This window comes from Leucopleurus acutus (genome assembly GCF_964270905.1).
Source record: "Leucopleurus acutus genome assembly, chromosome: 3".
Taxonomy (NCBI): Eukaryota; Metazoa; Chordata; class Mammalia; order Artiodactyla; family Delphinidae; genus Leucopleurus; species Leucopleurus acutus.
In genome coordinates this window covers 105,462,164-105,484,608 of record NC_139145.1, presented here as the reverse complement: position 1 = coordinate 105,484,608, position 22,445 = coordinate 105,462,164, and the positions used below count along the sequence as shown (strand labels likewise).

At 35.3% G+C, this 22,445-nt stretch overlaps 1 protein-coding gene across 2 annotated transcripts in view; it reads right to left on the bottom strand.

Annotated features, from left to right (window-relative positions):
* The window catches only part of MEF2C (myocyte enhancer factor 2C), a 143,916-nt gene extending 121,723 nt beyond the window's left edge, over nt 1-22,193 (bottom strand). For both annotated transcript variants that reach the window (XM_082836062.1, XM_082836063.1), the window contains exon 1: nt 21,959-22,193. The gene's annotated coding sequence lies outside the window, so the exon portion shown is untranslated. The remainder of the gene's footprint in view (nt 1-21,958) is intronic.
* Nucleotides 22,194-22,445: the final 252 nt, after the last annotated feature.

Below are 22,445 nucleotides of genomic sequence, written 5' to 3'. Positions count from 1 at the left end.
CTTTATTAAATACTTTTCGCAAGTAGAAAAGAGTATAAATTTCTGTTGTAATGGAAATAAGCTATATTTTTATGGCCAGTCCATCATTCAAATAATGAATAAAAAACACCCATGAAGTACTATGTTCTGCAGGTAGGAAAAAAGCAGCAGTTTCTTTCACATAATGGAAATATATTACATTTTACAGCAGATTCAACGTTCTAGTAATGATAAGTGCCAATGAAATGAATGAAGGGCCTTCTAATTTTCTCCCACATCCCTCAAGACTGGAAAAAGAACAATCCTGCCACTTCTGTGAACAGGTGAATACATGAATGAAACTATTACTTTGTAGGTTTCTTTCTTTCTTTTTTTAATGGTGAGGTAGTTCTTTGGCAACCTCCTCCTAATTACCAGGAGGCCATGCCTGCAGGGCACTATACTAGATTTGTCCATTCCCTGTTTCCTTTAACATTTTCCCCCTCTAGAATCATAAAGCAAAACAAAATGAACTGTTATGTGATTTTGAGTTTTTTTTTTTTTAGAAACTGTAAATTTTTCACCTTAAAAAAAGTGCCATATTCCAGAGCATACCTTTCAGACACAACCTTAGGTCACGTCATGTCTGTGTGCCAACTGCAGCCTAACTGGGTTCGGTCAGACTCAGTCAGCAGAGCTGGCCTGCTCAGCAGAGCCCCGCAGCCATGATCTGGAAGCGTCAGCCTTACCACGTGCATGACATTAAGATGATCCACAGCAATGCTGCAAGACTACATTTGAAGTAGAGCTTCCAAATTTGCTGTGGTTGGCATGACCTAATTTTGGCTTGAAAGGTACATTTTTTTCCCTCTGGGTTTTACTGACTACACATTGGAGGAAAAAAAAAATTATGTTCTTAAAGGGATTCTTCCTCTTCCCTTCCTTAAGGAAATTTAGGGAATTTAACAACTGTTGGCCTCTGGCTAACACACAAGCTAAAGTCTTTTTCCAGCTTCGCCTACATCTTGACCCCTCATGCCAAATATTTCATGCAGTCTATTTATAAAGTTCATCACTTCCCCTGTTACTTCATCTTTAGAAATGCCAATAATTTAGAAACTGGAATGATGCAGCTGGTCTCATAAACTGGTAAAAGGAAGATTGTACAGAGGAGATAATTTCCCTTTTATAACTTAAGAAATCAATTTATTTTCTTCTCAATTTTATAGCTAGAAGGGAGGTAATCCTAATGTTCCTTATTTATACTTCACCTTAGTGTTCAAAGATGATCCAAAGTTCTAAAGATTTTGAATGTTAACAGTTAACGCTGACTGGACATTTGAATCACTTGAGATACTTTCAAAAATTACTGATCCCTAGACCCATCCCAGACCAATGAAATTGGAATTGTTGGAGCTGGTTCCTCAGCATTGTTATTTTTTAAAAGCTCTCCAAGAATTCGAATGTGAAGCCAGATCTGAAGTCCACTCTATTCAAATCTCTTAGAAATACAGCACCCCTTTATAGGTATATTGTAGCGTTATTTAATTTGGGTGTATATGTTCCTGAAATTTACTAGTCTATTTCTGAGCTGATTACTATGAAAGAACTTCTCAGCTATTGCATGATGTGAGAAAAAAACTCATCTGGATAACCTTGCTGACTCTCAACAGATTTATAAGTTGCAATCATAGAAAGCTCTTCCTTTCTGAGATAAAACAGTACTGATAAATATGCCCCTTTCCTGCAAAACCAGCATTGAGGACTTTCGAGGGCTTAATAAAATCACTTGTTTTCATCTGGATCATATTGAATTTTTGGAGAGTTTCCAGTTGCATTAAAAAAATAAATGCACCTTATGATATTTATTGACTTGTAAATTTCTAATAATACGCTAATTGAATTCAACGCTGTACACTTAATTTACTCAAGGTGATAATTTTCTAATTGTATGTGTGATATTAATGCATTATCTATCTAAGACCAAATTCAGTACATTTTATGACTTCCAAAAAAGTCAGTCCATTAGATCAAAGTTCCCAGTCTTTCATAACGAATTTAATTCTCTACTCTAGTCACTGGAATATGATTAATCAAACAGTGCAGTCCAGTTCCCCCTCCTCCCTCCCAATATGAAGCTGGGCTTATCTCATGAGGAATCTGGTTTGTGAAAATAACATGGCCTAGAAGCTGGAATGAAAAGTTTATTTACAGACTTGGAATTTTATTCCATTATAAAATTAAGACCACCATCTAACCCCCCCTTTATGTAAAACTGGATGTGGCTCATTTTACAGTAAAGCTTGCTATGAAGAAATGCAACATTTTCCTATGCAACTTGTAGTATCAGTATATTTATTTCCTCTGCATGTCTTGCCTTTTCTGTCTTCTGAAGCTGGTGTGTGTGTGTGTGTGTGTGTGTGTGTGTGTGTTTTATGTTTGTTTGGCAATGTAGAAAGAGCAAGCCCAGTTTCTTGGATTCTACATGTCTTATAAAGTCATGGTTTGCTATGTTCTTACAAGCTTATTCTCTTCTTTTAGAGTACCTTTACAGAGTAATTTTAAAGTACACAAGATTTTTTCATAAGGGTATGACACCCCTAAAGTCTTTTATTTATCTATTTTTTGATTTTTTTTTTTTTTTTTTGCGGTACGCGTGCCTCTCACTGTTGTGGCCTCTCCCGTTGCGGAGCACAGGCTCCGGACGCGCAGGCTCAGCGGCCATGGCTCACGGGCCCAGCCGCTCCGTAGCATGTGGGATCTTCCCGGACCAGGGCATGAACCCGTGTCCCCTGCATCGGCAGGCGGACTCTCAACCACTGCGCCACCAGGGAAGCCCTATTTTTGATTTATTTTAGAACAAGAAAAAACAGGAAAATACCAAGTGAAGTTTTTTTCTAAAATTATTTTTTGTAGGAGATAAAAGTTGAGTCTCCACTATATGAAGTATTCTTGGTAGCATCTCACTGTTGGTGCTCTTCTCCCTCATTCATAACTTGTTCCACATTCCCTGTCCAAACAGTGAATTGCAGGGGAGGACCTGGGTCAGGCCCCCCTTCCTTTCAGCTGTGTCCAGGAAACAAGGCCTGAGTGGGTGTGGAGGAAGAACAAGTCCTTCAAGTCACCTCCAGATCTGTAACAGGGAGGTTTTCTGTCATACCAGAGAATGGAAAGCGGATTAGCTAGGTTCTTCCTACTTCCAGTACCATTCTCTTAGCTTCATTAGCTGCTCCCAATTTCAAAAGAGACTTGGACAAGGCCTTGGACAGCCTCTCCAAAAAGGAAGGCAAAGCTGAGAATATGGCAGGCCATATAAAAAAACTTATTAAATTCTGTTACACTTTGGAGGGGAGATGAATCAAAAAATTCCATTTTCCAGAATACTGCCAATGATTTGACTCATCATTTAAGACTCACTTTAGGTGTCCTTTCTTCTAGTGAAGACTGATCTGACCAGTCATCTCCTGAAAAAGTTGAACATTCTATCACTTAAGCATTTAACCTTCAGCATACCTGTAAGATAGTGGTGATTACATTACATTCACAGTTGCATCTGGCATGTTCATCTCCCTCATCAGACTGAATTCCTCAGGGACAGAGATTCCATCTTTCACTTTTGTATCCCTAACACCTAGCAAGCCACCTCCCAGTAAACACTTAGTGAATGAACTGACTGATTAATTAATAAATTCTCAGTTGATGTCCAAGAGGAAGTGTTGGGGAATAGCACTAGACATTTTGTGGGTAGAGTCCAAGACCGTTTTCAAATTATAAGCTTATTCGTTTCTTTAACTTCCAGAATGCATGGAGTTGTATGACCAAGTTCAAAATTCACATTTATCTTCTTCTAAATAGTGGTTCTCACCCAGATTTCGTGTGAAAATCACCCAGATAGCTTTGAGAAATAGCAATGCCAAGACAGCAGGCCGATTTACTCCAAATCTGGAGGTGGATGGGCACGAGCAGTTTTTAAAAGCTCTCTTATAGTCACGATTGAGAACCACTGCTCTAAACTAACTGTATGAAGGACACCCAATGTTTTATACGTATGACCCTGTCACTTAACATATACCCAAGATCAATTACAGCTCAGTTTTTGAACGGATTCTGTGAGAAATTGTTAGCTGATTGTAGTCCTTCAATGATCAAAAATTTTGAGAAGGCTTTCGAAATGCAATATTAAGTACATCACAATCCACTTCCAGAAAATATTACTAATAACTGTATTTAATTATCATTTACAGAACTAGCCAAGAGCTATGACTTCCTCCCAGTCTTAGGGTAATCCAGGCCTCAATAGTGAATTCTTGTTTCCTATGCATTTAGAATACTTGTTGCTGTATATGGATACTAAATAAAATCTGGCGTTTTATGGAGTCTTAAGAGTGTGCTCTACAGTTGGAAGGTTCCAAAGAAGAAATTCAAACAACTATAGTCAAAATCAAATTAGCAAGTACACTAACTAGCCTTAATTGTTTTGTTTGAAAGATAGGAATGAACGCAGCATTACCAGTGGCACTTAATATTGCATAAAGCACACAAAACTCCCCCTTGCCAGTGGGCACCACAAAGTGACATGGAGGCCATTTATCGTTGTAACCAATTAATTCCAAATTACACATCTAATTCTCAAATCTTCAAGTCACATTTCTACTGAAAGCATTGTGAAATACAGAGAACACAGATTATTTTGGTGTTTGCACGGTAATCCAAATACGCATTTGATTCTCCTCAACAGTGAAATAAGGCAGAACCAAAGGTAGTTACTTAAGTTCACTGTAGAAATTTGTCAACGAATCCATGATGTAAAGATACAGTAGTTATTAATCTTGCCGTTCAAAGTGTATGCATTTGGTAATTCAGAAGTATCTGAGTCCTGTCTGACCTCTGACCAGCCTCTCTGTCCTCACTTTTAGTCAAGAGCATGGTAATGCTTTTATGAAAAACAAGAAAACTGTTTATTAGAAGAAAGAAAGTTTATATTATTTCTCCCAGTAAAATTCTAAAAGTGATCTTTTTCCTTTTTCAAAAGGCCTTTTACTGGACACAGAAATATTCAATTAAAAAATAAAAGCCATGCATTTGATGAATAAACTTGATATAACATTTCCTAGTTTTCAAATATGATGCAAGTTGTTCTAACTTGTCAGTATTCCAAATCTATCTCTGGTTTTAACGTTTTGTTATTTTTCTTTTTTAACTATAATGAGAAAATTAAAAGGTGTGCTTGAAATAAAAATTCTCTAGAATATGCACCTGCACTAGTTAAATTAACTAACTCTTGAAACCCATTTAATATCCATGTACAAACTGTCACACAGCTTACATTCTTAAATTAAAACTCTATAAATTACTATGATTCCTACAAATAAAGGTTAAAAATTAAAACAGCTCAAAAAGTGAGAAGCAAACTGTATGTCACTAGATGGAGACGACATAAAACTAGGCATTCACATTTCAGTTAAAGCTAATACTAAAACTGGAAAAATCTATGTTCACAAATAGTAATAAGACATTGCTTGTGAAAAGAAAATCTATCAAATAGTTGATAAAATATATATATATATTTTTCCCTTCCAGGTTAACGATATGGAACCATATCATGGACCAAGAACTAATTCACTTCTCTTTAAAAACCATACTAACATATCATGCAAACATAGTTATAATCATGTCATTCTGGGGTTACTGAACACTTTTCCCCACGACGCCAGGCAAAATTAAGTTTCTATAGTTCAGTCATTTCCTTTATCTTATCTCATTGCTGAGAGATTTTTGGCACAGCGGGTAAGAGAGTGAACTCTGCAGGCTATCAGTTTGAGGCTCTAGCTCTGCCATTAACAAAGTAGATGACTTTTAGGCAAGTTGTATATTTTTGTCTTAGCTTCTTCATCTGTGAAATGGGGATAGTAATATATATAGTGCCTATATCGTTTGGTTTTGAGGAAAAAATGAGATAATGCTTGTTAATGTTCAAGCCCTTAGACCAGTGCCCAAACATACAGTAAGTTCTCAAAGAAAGTTAGCTATGATTGTTATTGCCTAAAAATAGCTATAATTAATAATGCTTTCAAATTAATAATACAAGCTTTTTACACATATCATAAAAGTTATTGGAATTTAGAGACATCTTGAGTAGTGATGCTGAATAAAAGTAAAAGTGGAATTCCTAAGTCATAGTTGAAAGTATCAATTATATTTATAGAAGATCAGTCTTACTTCCAGCCACCAAGCCAGCAAGAATTGAAAACCAACTGGTCAACATATGTTGATGCAGATGGAAAAGGCTACAACTGTCTTTAAATTCCCCAAAGAAAGCTGGTGGAGAGCCTTCTGGTCACTGCAGTCTAACCTATCATTACCCGTGCAGTGAGGCTCTTTGATGGGTTTCTTGTCTATGAATAATACATATTTTGGGGACAGCTTTACAAAAATAAGCTTTCTTTGATCCAAAAAGACCTATGACTAAGCAAATGCAAAGAATGAATTACCTCCCAACCACAAAGCAGGGTGGTATCCGTGTCGGAAATTGAGGCAACTGGCAAAATTCAAAAGTATTTTTGAGATAAACTGGCCCCACAGTTTATATTCTAGAGAACCAGGAAAATTTCAAGCTTCGAAATGGCTCTTCCCTTAATTTTTTTTTTTGTTGTTACGTGGGCGTCTCACTGTTGTGGCCTCTCCCGTTGCGGAGCACAGGCTCCGGACGCGCAGGCTCAGCGGCCATGGCTCACGGGCCCAGCCGCTCCGCGGCATGTGGGATCATCGCGGACCGGGGCATGAACCCGTGTCCCCTGCATCGGCAGGCGGACTCTCAACCACTGTGCCACCAGAGAAGCCCTCTTCCCTTAATCTTTAAAAATAAAATTAGGAAAAAAAAATCTGATTATTTCTTTGTAAGGAATTATTAAATAAAAGGGCCTATCTTTTTAGAAGATTTGGTATTTAAAAGTTATTTCACAGGGACTTCCCTGATGGCACAGTGGTTAGGAATTCCCCCTGCCAATGCACGGGACACGGGTTCGAGCCCTGGTCCGGGGGGACCCCACATGCCTCGGAGCAGCTGAGCCCGTGTGCCACAACTACTGAGCCTGTGCTCTAGAGCCCACGAGCCACAGCTGCTGAGGCCCGCACGCCTAGAGCCCATGCTCTGCAACAAGAGAAGCCCCCGCTCGCCGCAACTAGAGGGAGCCCGTGTGCAGCAACAAAGACCCAACACAGCCAAAAATAAATAAATAAATTTATAAATAAACAAATAAAAGTATTTCACTATGCAAACCATACTGGCAAATATTCTTTAAGTTCTGTGAATCTCCCTAAGAGGAATAAGCGTTTTTTCCCCAATGAAATTTAAAATTGTATTTACACTTTGAGTGATAAGTAGCAGAATTTAAAGATTAGTCCTTCAGGATAAGTATAATTAAGTTTGCTTACGGAGTTTTGTCTCGAAATGATCTTCTGTATATTTAGATTGTAGCAAAAGAAAAGATTCTGGTTGTTCTCCCGTCCCTGTGACTCCTTCCCCAATACCAGCAGTAGTTAGTGAGGTCAAGTCTACCATCTTGTAATGCACAATGGCTATTTTACTAACCCAGCCCCGCTGCTGATGGCTTTGAGGGGATGAGTAGGAGGCCCCGACATCTTATGGGGTTTGACCAAACATTCTTTTCAGTTCACTCTCTGTGATTCTTGGTATAGAATAGCCTTCTTATCCCAAGAGCAAATATTCAGGATTACCAAAACTAAACAATTCAAATACCTACAGACTAGTTAAAAACTAAAGTTTTCTGACATGTAATGTCATGAATAAATTAAAATGTTGGCAAGAAAAAGTGACCTCCAGAACTGACCTTTGTCACTCATCTTAAATATATGTGCCCTGTTCCCATCATCAAAAATATAACAAAATCAACTTACGATAGACATGTATACATTACTATATTTGAAATATAATCAACAAGGATATTTCTTTCTTCAGGTATTAAGAAAACTTACTATAACAATCATTTGATATAACTCTAGAAAGATAATTTAGCAATTAATCTATATGATGTGACAACAGAGCCACTGAGTGCCAAGAAAATTATTTTCTTGCTAAAATCTGCAAAGTTGTTTCAAAAAGGTCTCTTTATGTGTATTGCTTGAGTTCTATATGTGCTAATATATCAGTTTCATAATCAGAAAAATGACATAAATTACATCTTAACATGTATTTCATAAATTTTCTTTATGCAGAAACCTAATAACTAATTTTCCTATATAAATATATATAATTAATGCTTAATTTGTATGTGATTATTCATCGATATAGTTTCTGAATCTTTATTTTCAGTTCATATGAATTATAACTTTGATTTAAAATGTTTAATTTTCCTGAACTCTGAGTTGATCTTCATATCAAAAATTATTTTAAAAATCTACAATTAGCACTTAAGTACATTTAAAAATCTTCAATTCTGGAGATACTTAAATACCATGATCTGTACACAATGTAAATGTGTCCATTATCTATCTGCACGTGCATATATATGCAGTATGTACTAACTACACATAAACTTCAAATTCTGCTAACTTATTAAGTTCATTATTTCAGGAATAAATGCAAGTTTCCATTGCTCAGTTTTTCTTTACTTGTACATAAAACCAGAGAAATTGCTTTATATGAAGAAGACAACAAAACTCTGAATTTTTATTCAGAATCTTTGATAGGAATAGAGACACTTTAGCAAGTAAAAATTAAGTGCAGAAATATTTACCTATTATGCTTTTAAAACGTGAACATCTACATAGGAGAAATGTTACATTACTTTGAGAATACAGTTTATCAAATGTCGTTATACAGAATAAGAGTGTATTTGATAGTTTAACTGCTTTTGATTTAATTTAATGATATCAAAGACTTAAGGAAATCAATACTATCTGTCAAGTCAAATAACCGATACTAAATAGTATATCACAATATTTAAAAAAATAAATCCTTGAGTTGAGTAGGAAAGTAGGCTTGTTTTTAGTATATGTAATTTAATGATTATAAAATAAATTTTATAATTGGAAATTTGATTTTTCATAAAAATCTTTGGTTTATTTTAAACATTCCTATAAAAATCTACTCTTAAATTTAAAAACAATACATTCTGTCCATCATTATAGATGTTTGTGAACTTTTAAAATTTTATTTTTAATGAAAAGTAAATATTTGGTCAAAAATATGTTTGGAAGAAAGCTTTTGGCCTTTGAATATTATAAAAGTTTCTTAGAAATCTCTTTAAGGCTGAGTACAATAAAACTAGGGCAACGCATATATTCTCAGTTACTCTTAAAAAAAACCTGTAAAAGTGACTATAGTGGCATGTTCTGACACATTCTTTTCATAAACTGAACCCTGTTAGTGACAGCAGAACAGATTGTGTGCATCTGCTGGGAATGAGCCAGATGACAGTGGAAAAACGCACATGGATACCTTGGCACAGCAAATAAAAAATGGAGAAAAAAAAAGACCTGGAAGAGAAAGTGCTCAACTTTAATTGAAACATTCTTTCCAACACGATGAACTTCATCCAACCTCCTCTTGTAGCCTGTCAATTTAACATATAAGAATGTGTTTTAAAAGGGAGGGTCCTTTGTAAATTAGAACTGTTTGTCCTCTCCTTGCACTAAATATTGACTCAGGTTTTGGATTATTTCTTCAAATTATAGCAAATATAATAAGCATTAGGGGAGAAAAAGAGGCCAAACCACTCTACCACAGTCTGGTAAGAGAATGCTAAACTTCTAAAAACCTTTTCAGGTTTAAGTCAAATTTTAAATATCTGGGTTAAGTTCTGTATTATATGGGTAGTATATTGCCAAGTGCTAGGAATATCACACTTCAAACATCCTGCAAATGTGACTATTGTAAATGCTGCTTGCACTCAATAGTCCTACAATATTTGATTTTATGCTGATCTACCACAGTATTGTTTAAACAGTTGGCTCAATAGCGCTAGAGAGGTCCATACATAAAAACAAATGTGCTTCTATAAATCATATCAGGAAGTTCTCTTGGATGCTCTGATTACAATGAAAATTTATTCTATACAGTATACAATGCAAATTTTAAACTGGAGACGAAGTTGTTTAATAGATTAGTAGTCTGACTGAAGCAGCTGCAGTCAAAAAAAAAATCTGGTGATTAACAGCCATTTTCCAGTAATCATAACCCTGGAAAGGGCTACTAAGCAGGGGGAGGGGGTTGCAGATGGGAATAATTCTCTAAGCCCATGTGCCTTAGAGGGCTCCATCATCTTCATGCAGACTTATTATTACTATTATTATTATTTTTAAATTAAAGCTTTTAGAGGCATCCTTGATTGCAGTGTTGGGAGCTGTCCATGCTGTTTTACCATAGGGAAGTCCACTCTGCAAGTATTCCTTGCACTGAGCACTCTTTAGCCAGGCATTAAAACAGGGCTAGAAAAGAGAGCCAAAATGCAAGGTGCACACTGGAGGGGTGTTATTCAAGAGCATGAGAATAATTTCAAGTGGCTGCAACTCCACAGGCTGTCTAAATGGGGCAGGCCTCATCGACACTACCTGTCAACTAAAATATGAATTTTTTTTGAGAAATTAAGTGAATATAAAAGCTGAACAAAAAAGTGGTAAGCAGACTCTGAGACCAGATTTATTCCCATTTTCATCCACATTTTACCTAAATTTGTTTATTTGTGTTATCAAAAGGTGTAATCCTCAGGTAAATTTCTGCATTTTCTTTACCACTCTATATTTCTTCTCACATAAAGAAAATACCCAGATTAAGATAAGTTCATTTGTTTGTCATCTCAAAGTTGACAAACTATAATTAAAATGAACAATCCCTCAAATCTGGGGAAAAAAGGATGATAGAAGTGTCTTTTACTTATTTTTTAACTATTCCAATAAAAATGCATTTTATCTTTACAAGTAAACAATATTTATTAATTTATTCAACAAATATCTATAGAATACCTATTATATGCAAGAGTGATTGTGAAGGAATAGAAAGATGAGTAAAATGACACTCATTCTTCACAAATTAATTTATCTCCACATACAATCAAAATTATGTAATAAGAAAAATAAAGAATACTAATAAATCCTTCAAAAATGGTTAATACTAACGCTAAGAGAAAAAAAAACCCTTTAGAACTCTTGGTGAGGCTGTTGTCACTATTAAAACCACAAAATAACTCTATGTACCTCAAACACTTCCTCCAAACTGAATTTTTATTAAAACTAAGCAATAATCTATGTGGAATTCAGAACTTTCAATGAATGACTTTTAAAAATCATAGATGAAATTATTTTATTTCTTTGCTTCCATTTCTAGTTCTAAAAATAATGTGATATTTATCTAATAACATCTGATCTGTGAAAGATTTTGATTTTCTTGGAGTATACTGTACTGAGTGATCATTAGCATTGACCTCATATAACATCAGAATTAGAGACTTGCCCTGAAAGTGACTCAATTTTAATGGTATGAAAGTATTATTGAAAAAAGAAAGTTCAAAATAATTATTCCACCAAGCATTTCTAAGTGATCATCATTGGCAGGAAGATAAAATGATTAAAATATAGTATAATGATATAATAACTTACTAATTACTCATCACTTACTTTCATTTTTATATGTATTATCCTGTTTAATCCTTACAACAACTCTAAGAGGTGGGTGGTATTATTACCCCCATTTTACAGTTACTGAAACCAAGGCTTTCTGGTGGTTAAATAAACTACCTACAGCCACTAACCAGTAAATGGAAGACTGGATTTTGAACCCAGTTTGGTCTTTGCTCTTAACCATTACTCTGTATTGCTTATGAGTCTGTTTGTCTAATAGCACACATATGTAAAATTAAAGAAATGGTATTAAGTATGGCAATGTGGTCTTCAAATTCTTTATGTCTGCAAATCAAAAGAACTGATTTTCTCTTTCACTTGCATTCATCCTCATCCTCTCAGGTTTTTTGTCTCACTCTCTTTGCTCTTCCCCACCCATCTCCCCCTCTACACACACACACACACACACACACACACACACACACACACACACCCCTTGGAGATTTGGCCCAACACTTCACTTAACATAATCAAGGCCATAATTTGGTTCAACTAGTCCAATAACTGTACCATCTCCTCAGACTTCATAATGCTATGCATTTTTGCCGTGGACATACCATTCACTGACTCTAAAGCCATCAGTGCTTCCTTACAAAGACACCATTCTGCAGCCTTTGTTGCTTCAAGATCAGTGTCTGGAGCTCTTTCGTGACATGGCATTGGGCTGTGATGAATCACACCAATCTCTCAAGTGTAAGAAGGTAAGTTAACACCTGAAACAATTCTATGATCTCACACGTGTAGTCAGAACAAGTTAAAAGTGCACTTGCTTTCTCACAATACCAAATATTCTGAAGCAAGATGGGAACTCAGGAGAGAATCCAAAAACAATAAAAATTGAGGAAGAAAAGAACGAGGTCAAGAACTCTTTGATTTCTGAAGCTAAAAAAATGAGAGAAGTCAAAAAATATCATATAGTGCTCACACTAACTCAAGAAAGATCAAATAGTCCTAGCAGGGACATTGCCCATTCATTTCAACCAAAGGACAGTAAGGAAACAAGCAATGGTTCAGAGTATCTTACCCGGCCCTTTGCAAATCCATTAATGCCATTGTGAAGTTTTCTTTTTGGTTTATGTAAGGGGGAGAAAAACTCAAAGGTGAAAGAAAAGAAAAACATAGTCAAAATTATTTCCTTAACCTATAACCTAGACAGACTCTAGGTTAAAAGTGGTCTTTTGATAAATACTAGAAATGAACAAATAGATACACTTTTTAAAAAAATAGCCAGGTTTGTTCGTCTTCATTTAGTTAAGAAAAATAATCCTGACGAAACTATGTCTGCGTTTATACCTTTTAAACATATTTATATTAACTGTTACAGAAGAAGGGTGAAAAGATCGACTTTCTGGACCACAAAACCTTTACTTAAAGACCATCTGACAACTTAGTAAGGTTCGTCAAATGTGAATAGAAATAAGGCAGCTTAAAAAAAGTACTTGGTAATTTACTCATTAACAGTTTAAAAATTTTTAAATTCTTGCCCAGAGAATCACCTACTTCAGGAACCTCCAAGAGATTAATGTTTTAATCATGTATAGTTTTATAATATTTATAGAGCAAGCGAATCCATTTTCGATTAAAAATTTATCCGGTGTACCTACTGAACAACTGAAACTTCGCAATGTGTCTAACAATATTTATCTAGTGGTGATGATTCAAATTATCCTATGGTTCAGGAGAATTCCAGGAAGATAAAGAAGTCTTGTACCATATCCTAAATGAAAGCATAATTTTAAAGGTTGAATCTGAATTTTTAAATAGGATGTTTAATTTTCTAAGAAATAAATGTCAAAAAATTATTGACTCTTATGTATATTAATATATGCAAAAAAAAGGTTTAACATTTTTTCCTCTTGCTAATGGGCCTTGAAAGTGTGCCAGGTGTAGGGCACTTGCTCATAACACCTACGGCAAGAATAGGCCATCGTGATCATACTCTTACGAGGTACCTTTTACATTTTAAGACCCATGTTGTGTTAATTTCTTAACATTTTATTAGGAAACATTTGCATCCACAGAAAATAGTTGCTTGATATTCAAACATAATTAAAATTATCTTTCTTATCTATTTTAGCTTAAGGAGAAATAAAATTAAATTACGTTTAACTGTTGGTCTTATCTGGTAAATTTTATATAGGCAATTAATAATTGGTTTAGTGGGTTAATAAATAAACTAACATTTATATGCTATTTGTATACTATTAATCAATAATCTAATTTAAAAATAAAGTTGGAACAAATATTTATTATGTAGTAACACTTTCTACTTAAGGCTCTCACTTAATATATTTCTACAGGAGAAGGCTAGTTTTAGAAAGGTGTGCTGGCAGTAATTTGACTACACTTCACACAAATAAGAATTCTACCACTGATTGAAAGGAGCCATGGCAGCTAGAAATTATTTTTAAAAATCACACTGGTAACGGCTGAAAATGTAACTGGTAATTAAAGACTGGTTTTAACAATTTTTTACTCTATTTTACAAGGAGAAGTACGAGTTTTCAGACTACAGTTTCAAATGCAAAGAATATTAATGCAGATATTTAGAAGTTGATGTATTTTGCATAGTAATAAGCACATTACTTACACGGTACCTTTCAAATGAAGAGTATAAACCAAATCTGAAAACTAAAGCCCATATTTTCTCCCTTTGTATTTTGACCTAGTAATCATTAAAAGTGTGAGTGTTTATCAATAAAAATTACTGTAGTGCCACGTATTGTGGTAGAACATTGCTATTTTCCGAGATAAGTACAAAAACCATTCAATGTTAATTTGCATCACAAAATGACCTAACATATCTGGAATATAATGCACAGGCTTCATTGAAAAGAAACCATTATATTTTTCTCTGCAAAACAAAAAAATACAGACATCTGATTGGGCCTGCATGTGCTGGAGGAGGGAGGGTGAGAAGAGGGCTCATTTTCTATCTTACACCTATTGTTTTAGGCATTCTAAACTGCTCTATGGGAAGAAAAAGGAAACATACTGAATCCACTTTGCAGTTAATGTCTTAGTGATTTAAGAGGCAGAGTTTTCAAGTTATAGAAGGGAAACGTTATGCTTTTCCTTTCCCAAAGCGATTGCCCAGGAAGAAGGCCCTCTGGTCCTTAGCCTACGCAAGGGGAAAAAAGGACATTACATCGGGCTGAAATCACTCCGAGACAGAAGAGGGGAAGTTTATGATGTGGCACTGTGCGCTGTATCTGGTCTGCAGCCAGGAAGTTTTCATTTTGTAGCTCTGCTGCCAGTACCTGCCCTGCATATTCAGGAATAAAAATACATCAGACCTCTACCTTAGAAACTGTGGATGTTACAAAGAATTAAAAGAGTTTATTTTTCCTTCTTTATCCTGAGTGTAATTACTATTTTTAAAAAGAAAGAGCTGAAACTATAGTAACTGGAGGGTTTTTTTTCCCCTTTTTAAACTCCTCAAACTACCTTCCCACAAAGCCATTTAAGTTAAATGGTACATTTACAGACTCACCTACATGAAGGATATAACTTAAAACATCTGCTTAGACACATACATTCTGTTCAGATACAAAGAATGTGGCAAAAAAAAATGGAAAAATATAGGGCCATTATATTCTTAAAATGTGTGTTCTTCTGTGTGTGTGTTCATTCATTAAAGAGATTTTTGACTGCAATTAGGTAGTCGGTCCTATAAAGGCTTCCTTGTGTGACCATGATTTCTAAAAATAAAATGCTCCAGTGAATATTTCTGCTAAATAATCACATCTTCAAAATTACTTTAAAGAAATCCCAATCCCTCATGTTACATTCAGCAATAATACCAGCTTTCCATAATAAGCCTTGGTTGTATACCTCACGCGTGGTCAACAATTAATTAGAAGGTTAAAAAAAGTCATGTTTACTCTATTAAGTAATAGACTAATTTCCTTGTCTGTCCCCACTTATTTACATTCGTGAATCTATTTTCTAATTTTGCAAATAAATAAATAAGCATATCTAAGCCAAAGCTGCCTATCTCCGGGGTCGGGGAAAGATGCATTCTCTTGCTATCATTCTAACTCGCTGAAAGAATCACAGATGTGTGAAAAAGCAAGAGGGATAGTTGTTAGCTGTTTTAAAAAACACTTCGCATTCTATCAAGACCATTATCTACTGCTTTTTATATCCAATATACTAGAGATCCATGGTATCTAAGAACAATTTATATGAATTCTTCCTGTGCATCTTATCTATGACAACAAGATACAAGAGGAAAACCAGACCACACTCGGGATACTATTTGGAAAAAGCAGGTTCTCACCAGGGACTGCTTCAGAGATCAGTTTCTCCAGTCTCTAGAAACAAGTTTAAGGTACTTTACTTAAATCATTACTAGAAGATTTGCACTGTCATTCTACATGAATCGCAACCACTTGCAGGATGAACAACATTGCTCCATTCATTTCAGATTTACAGCATTAAGAATTAATAAAGTCTCTATAACATCTGCATTATTAAAGAGTAATGATTCCTGTGGAAATCTGCCCATAATAAGTTTACTGTTTTTATCGCTTGTAATATCACCAATTTCGTTTATAATATCCTCAAAAGATAATCTTCATGTATACTTTGAACTTTGTTTACAACTGGTTATATTTTTAAAATAAATACAGAGATTTAACTTAGGCAATACAATGACAATGTACAACAAATGCATTATGGTGATGACAAATGAATGCTACTCATGTCATCACCTCAAACCCAAATATGTATACAACAGGTATCATATAATTTCCATACTTAGTAGGAATATGACTTTCCTTTTTGTAGTTAATGTTAAAATAATACCAAAGAAATGTGAGATAATGCTATATTGGATAATCTTTTCTATAATCTTATTTTTTCAATGGTATTCTTTGTTACAGAATTTTCTTTAATTATTTTTCTTGCACAGACAAAAACAACTAACATAAGAATATTGATGCTATCTATTTATTCTTAAGAGAGATAGGGAATGGGTGCTTTTAGCTCTCTTTACTTCTTTATACCTCAATACATCTGTAAAATAGTTACTACTGAAATCTTCTTTTGAGAAAAATTAATTCTAGTGTACTTTATAGAAGTTAATACTAAAATAACAAAATTTCAGACTTTTTTCAGCATAGACTTTTTTCAGTGTGAGAAAGGTTATCAATAAGAACTGCTTTTAAGAAAAACCTGACAGTTTCCTTTGCTCACAAACTATAGCACATGATTAGAAATTATTTTCTTTCTCATGCTGTTATTCACTTACATACTGCATACTTGCTTCAATTCTCCAAGGGAAGAAATGTGGCTCTTGTGGGAAAGGTCCACCCCTTTCTACATGCTTGCTTCCTTGAACGAAAGAAACACACCCCCTAACATTCTTTGAAATATGTCCAACATGCACAGAATTGGAATAGCACTGTATTACTGACCAAATTAGAAAATCTTAAATGAGAGTCAAATATTGTTAAAGTGCATGTGTTCTGAATCAGGACAACTAACTGATGCATACAGAGGTAACGGAAATGAACTACGTTCAGTCTCAGCCTAGTGTCTATGTTTGGACGCTCAGAACACTTGTGTTAGTGGACGAAATCTGTGAGTGTTTTTGTGCACTTGTGTGTGGTATGACAACTCAGGAGGAGGCCCATAAATGTTACAGGTTTCTGAGGGCATCCTTTGAACTTTAGACATTAGGCGAATGCCTCCTCTCTTTCATAAATACTTTAAAGAAAAAAATACTCAGAAACTGAAGTATCCATCTTTCATAAGCAGAATCAGAAAGTTGCCTGAAATCACAGAAGTGCATGAATATTGAAAGTCTACGCTCACCATCCTAATGACAGAAAACTCACATCAAAGTTGGTATCCACTAACTTCCACCTCATTTGACAATTTTCTGGTCATAAATTGTCTTCCAACAAGTTTTCCTTCTATTATGTAGAATACTATGCTCCCAAAGCAAGTTTTTTTAATTGTTATTTTCTAATAAGGAGACACACTCCATACTTGTGGGAATCTGTGCATTTATCTTTTAATTTTCCTAAACCCTCTTTTTTTTTTATTCCATTTTTACATAGAAATCTGCAAGTGTAAAGACACAGTGTGAGCAAAATTTTATATCTCTTTTAAGGTATTCTAGTGTTTAAATGAAACGGTTAGTCCTTTTGCAATTTGTTCATCAGGCATTTGCGGATGAGCTCAGCTATACAATTTCCAGGCCTACAAAATGGAAGCTCTGCTACTCCGCCTATGTTTTTCACTTGGAATAAGAGTGGATATAAAGTGAATATATAAACTGGACCTGAAGGTAATAAACTTATTAAAACTTAATAAGATATTGTTATGGTCAAAGAAAACCTGCTAGTGTGTGCCACAAATCCACTCACATGAAACATCTCATTCACTGGAACTTCCTATCTTATTATAATAATGCACAGAAAATTAAACACATAAATATTAATTTTATGTATCACAGAAGATGTAGGCAATGAAAATGCAATGTTTACATTTATGGGTGACTCATTAGTGTTTTATTGTGTGAAACACTAGGAGGCATCAGTTGGGTAAAAAAGGACTTCAAATTTTAAAGAAGCAAGAAATTACTGTAGAGTTGGATGCGTAAAGAGTAGGGGTTTTCAAAATGTTATTATGTAAACCAAAACTTTATTCTCTGAAATAATCTCTCTGAAAACAGCATATCTTGTAAAGAATGACCTTTATAAAACATTCATGAAATAGATACAATTTGACGAATAAACACCTATCAAGATCTATTTCAAATGTATGGATTCATTAACTATGTAATTCCACATTTTTGTGAAGAATATATTTGGTAACAGAATAACATAATGGCTATTGACTACCATGCATTTTCTGCTCGGTTACTCAATACCATGAGAGTATCTTTTATTTCTGGCAAATTCTGTTTTGTGCTCTCTACAATGCCTCTGAAAATGTCTACTGCAATTAAGACGTATAATAATAACTTTCATATAGCATCCAGAACTTTAAGTCTGTTCAGAAGGAAGTGATGGAACTTAAAATGAAAGCAATGAGGATGTATATAAAAAGTACGTTTTCTCTTATTTCACTATTGAAAGCCTGTCATTTGAAAACTGAGTTTTCTACTGTTTGAATGGCTCTTCATAATGATGAAGCAACAGGGTCGTGGTATACTTATCTAGCAATCATTTGAAATTGGAGTGTCTTGCCGTTCCTCAACAATCAGCTTTTATCTTTGACCTATCAAAATAACATGTGAACTGCGTAATCCGCCTTTTGTAAGGTGCACAGACTCTGTTGTCGCTCCTGGTTTTGTGAATCGCCTCTGTAATCTGGTTTGATTTCCTAAAGATGACAGATCTCGGTGAACAGTCAGGCTTTACTGAGTGCAGGGCAGTCCACGCGCCCATGAGATTAAGGTACAGTGCTGAGGACGGGATCTTAATCACCTACCCTTCCACGTGCAGCACACAGACTGAGCACCAGTGATGAAATCTTTTCATTATGTCCAGGCAATCACTGCATTCATAAAATGAATATGTGCATTTTTATAAGTTTTAGATATTAATTTGCGGGGTGTTTTCTCAGAGGATGTGCTTTGGAAAAAAAAAGTAGAACTTTATTAATAGTCTCTTTAAAGTCCACTCTGTGATCCTTAATTGCATATGAAATTCTTCCATGTTGTTCTGAATCGTGCCCCTGAAGCCAGGGTTCTCTGTTTAATAACTATTTTTTTGTTGTTATGAAGCACAAGTGTTGCTGCACAGATATTTCCCCATTTTTGTCACTTTCTGAGATTTCATAGACTCCAAATATACCGCACGTAGAGTTGGGAAATAAACCCACAAAATATACTACAATAAACAGAAGAAAGTTTTGAAATATAATGTTAACATATGCCGAGCAGTTATTTAGCTCAGTTTTTTATAAAAGAAGTTTAAATACAATAAATCACTTATTGGAAAGATATGGTTGTAGTGTTATGCAATTTATTGATTTGGTAAAGTGAGGGCCAAGGAAGACACTCACAGACATCTGAAAAATATAAAACATGATGCTTTTCCAGGATTCAATTTTGAATCATTAGATAGCCCTTTTCCCTAATGGAATGAACCCCTTCCCCCAAATTTTGAAAATTGAATATGTTTACAAAGAAGAAAAGAGGCAAGGTATAGTAAAGTCCTTGTTATTTAAATTTCATGTATTTAATGTTGATGTGTTTTTGTTCTGAAAAGTTAACATATATGATTGCATACTTTTAAAGCAGGAACAGCTCAGGAAAGCTGGAACATTGACTCGTTATAAAGTGCTCATTTGTTACTTAAACCCCAGAAACAGATTAAAATTTAATAAAAGTTATATCTTTAATATTCTCTTTCACTATATTCCACAGCAATCAGAATGTAAATAGAGCAATTAATGAATGAGGTAACATACTGTCTTTAGTAAGAAGTCCGGAAAATATGCCACAAATACTCCAAAGCCGTGTGAATTACATTAGTAAAAAGCAGATTTTTATAAAGTTTAGTAAAACCTGAAGTAAGGATAACTGCCAACTATTGTCTCCTTAACTCGACTAGGGGACCATATCTTAAACAAACGTTGAGTTTAACGTGTGTTTTGATGAAAACTTTTAGATTTGAGTTAGAAGTCTAATACGTAGCCAAATATACTTTCCTACAAAGAGAACGAGATACTTAGTTTTAGAGATTTTTCTTCCCTCTTGAGATAGGACATTAGACATGTACATCTTCTACCTGTCAAGTTCTGAATCTACTTGCTTTAGAACTACCTCTTTAACTTAATAAATAATTTCATGCATATACTGGAAGACAAATATATGGTTTATTAACTGCTTTATATTCAACCAAAACTCCTTGTGCCATATTGGTACATACTCAACGTTTTCAAAGATTGGTCAAAACTGATATTATTTTTAAAATGAAATAAGATGTTTTAGTTTCAAATTGGAGATTGTCAATCTCTTTAAAGCTAAAATTAGTATGCATACAGAGGTTAAATGGGGTTCACAGGTGGTCACATTTCCATGTCCTACCAAGTCTCTAGGGATTGGAGTTATTATATTCTACATAAACATCTTTACTCTGCAACCGCAATTCTATTGCAAGGTGCCAGTGAAAAAGAGGCTGGTCACTCTTTTTGACTGGTATAATGAGGTAGCTAGAGTTCCTTTTATAGCACTTAGAAAATACAGGCAGTCACTAACTATTTCACAAGACAGTTACTATTAGAGTTAGTATCAGATTCACAATAGTAAAATGCACTTTGTGTCAAAGCAATTCTCCACTGAGGACCGTTAAAGAACTGGCAGAGAGCCTGATTCTGCTTTATACTGTCAGCATTTACATATAAAGGAATTTTATACAAAAGACACACATTCCTAAAATGTGAAGAGAGAGGGCTTTTCTCCCAAAATGGTAACTAGTGGACCTAGAATAGTCTCAGACATGTTTCAGACATACAATTTCCTTTAAGAATGAATAGCCATATTCTGGGAAGGAGATAACACTAACATTAAATTTAAATACTTGCATAATATTTAATAACACAATGAACAATGTGCCATGTCTACATATACTTCCTTTGTGCCAAACTTTATCACTGAGTTTGGTAACTTTCATCCAAAGTCCAAACAGAAGGCAATTTAAGTGACTTAACCTTATTTGTTTTTAAACAGCTATGTATTTGACTTGACATAAAGAGCAATGCACATACTGAAATCCCAACAAGAATTGTGAAATGTGTAGACTACCATGGCCAGTGTATTACTTTTTGTCTACACCAGTTAAGAAGCCCTCTATCAAGCCAGCACTTTGGTAATGGAAGGAGATGCACAAAGGTATACTCTGACAGACAGCCATGCTTTAGCTCAAACTAATCCCAAGATTTAGTGGCTCAGAAGCATAACCCAAAGCAAATCAGTCTTTAGTGGGACCCATAGGAGCATCTTTCCACAGTGAACTAACAGCTAAATCTTAAGGCATGTACTTCAAGGTCACGGAACATTCTGTGAAATATTAAAGTCCACCAGGTTCCACATGCTCCACCATATCAAACATGCTAATGATGTGAACTAACTTCATGAAACTTTAAACACACTGATGTGACAAGAACGAGTCAGGAGTGATTTCAATAACTGATGGCAAACAGATAGGACTATCTAAAAAGTTACTTTCAGCAACACACAAGGAAATCATGGAATCTAAGAAAAGAACGCACAACAAGCCTCAACTTCAAGCCTTCAAAGAGGCACAGCGATAGACCCAGTGCCGTGGAATATAATGATGCAGATTTCAGAGACAATACTCCGGCTATTTCTATTTCCTGGAGAAATGTCAGAGGTACTTACATGAAGGAAGAACCGATCAGATTAGTCCTTGGGATATTTTCCTTTCTTAAGAGAGAGACAGAAAAAAACAAAAACAAAAACAAAAAAACACAACAACAACAATAATCTTTACTTCGTCCAGCCTTGAAGTGCTTCTCCACCTGATTCAAACATGCAGTCACGGCGACCCACACAGAACCTTCAAAGTCAATCCAATAGCAGCCCGAAGATGTCTGGGTGTACGCGTGTGCTCAAGTGTCTGACTGAGAGCAGAGCGAGCAGAGAGCTGGAGACGATGTGTGTGTGTGTGTGTGTGTGTGTATGTGTGTGTGCGTGTGTGTGTGTGTGCGCGCGCGCGCGCGCGCGGAAGGAGCGCGCGCGGGGGAGGCGCGCTCGGGGCCGCGCATTCGCGCGCGCCGAGGCCGCTCCAAGCAGCAGGAGGAGGGGGAGGAAGGGGAGGAGGAGGAGGAGGAGAAAGTGGCTCTCAGCGGCCCGCAGGATTAAAAGT